Source organism: Octopus bimaculoides, chromosome 14 (assembly GCF_001194135.2).
Source record: "Octopus bimaculoides isolate UCB-OBI-ISO-001 chromosome 14, ASM119413v2, whole genome shotgun sequence".
Classification (NCBI taxonomy): domain Eukaryota; kingdom Metazoa; phylum Mollusca; class Cephalopoda; order Octopoda; family Octopodidae; genus Octopus; species Octopus bimaculoides.
This window is the reverse complement of record NC_068994.1, coordinates 36,355,825-36,357,197: the sequence shown is the minus strand read 5'-3', so window position 1 is coordinate 36,357,197 and position 1,373 is coordinate 36,355,825.

The window sequence follows — 1,373 nt, the reverse complement described above, 5'->3', positions numbered from 1 at the left end:
TCAAAGAATATAGTTGGGTGTGTATGTATGTGTGTGTATGTGAGTGTATATGTATATATATATACATATATACACATACACATCTAGTGTAAATGTGTATATATTCACATTAAATATCTCAGTAAAAGAAGTGCTAGGTGAAACTCATATATGAAACAGAATCACTTGTAGAAAGTTTTCATGATATTTGAAACAGAAAATCTAAGAGCATCCCATTTTTCATCACACAAAGCTGAAAACCTTCCATATTGGATCATTTCTTTCTCTTGAGATAATACATAAAATAATTTACAATAGATATGTACAGACCATCCTTTGAATATCTTGTTTGCGAATATAAGGAATATGCCCACATCAGGTAATTTTTTTTCTTCATTCTTCTTGAACTCATATTTAAAGTTTTAAAATAACATAACTTCTATTTTTGAAATTTATTCAAAAAAATAAAATTAACCACACTGAACCAAAAAATTGATGTCGCTCAAGATTGATATTCAATGTTACTTATTTTCAATGAAAGAAAAATAACTGATTTGATTAATTTCAAATATTCATATATTGAATAACATCGACATTTTCATCCCCCATTACCACCATCTTCGTTATCATCAACATCAACATCATCTTCTGAATGAATATATGTCATTGTAACTCACCACTTCCGAAAAGAATAACAAATGTATGGATATGTATGGTTTATATGTATGTAGTGAAGACAGTGATAAGAATATTACTACTAATTAAGACATTCATGAAAGAACATTTTTAATAGTTATTATTATAATAAAGATTGTTGTTTCCAATAGATGATATTTTTTTAGAAACAATCATCATCATCATCACCACCATCATCATCGCCACCACTAACACTACCAATATCAGAATTGTTATTTTGTACTAATATTTAAGATTTGAATTTTCTTTCAATAATATCATAATTATTAGTATAATTTACATCACAATCCCTACTGTAATATTCCTTGCTCCAACAAATACCTGCATTTAGAGTACATGAAAACTTCACACCAACTCATGGACCAGTATTCTCTGAAAGTCCATGAGTTGTAATAACCGGCTATGCAGTTAAAAAAAACAATACAAAGTATCCTTACCATTTTATGACTGAGTTCCTTCATACTGTGCATTATTACTATCACTTGATTGATAACTGTACATGAGTTAATATATTTATGTATATACATACTTGTTACATATGTATGTGCATGTGTGTGTCTGTACACATGCATATAAACATGTATCCTCATTTTCTATATAGATACACAAACATGAGACAAATAGATACTCTATATCAATATATATATATATATATATATATATATATATATATATATATATATATATATATATATATA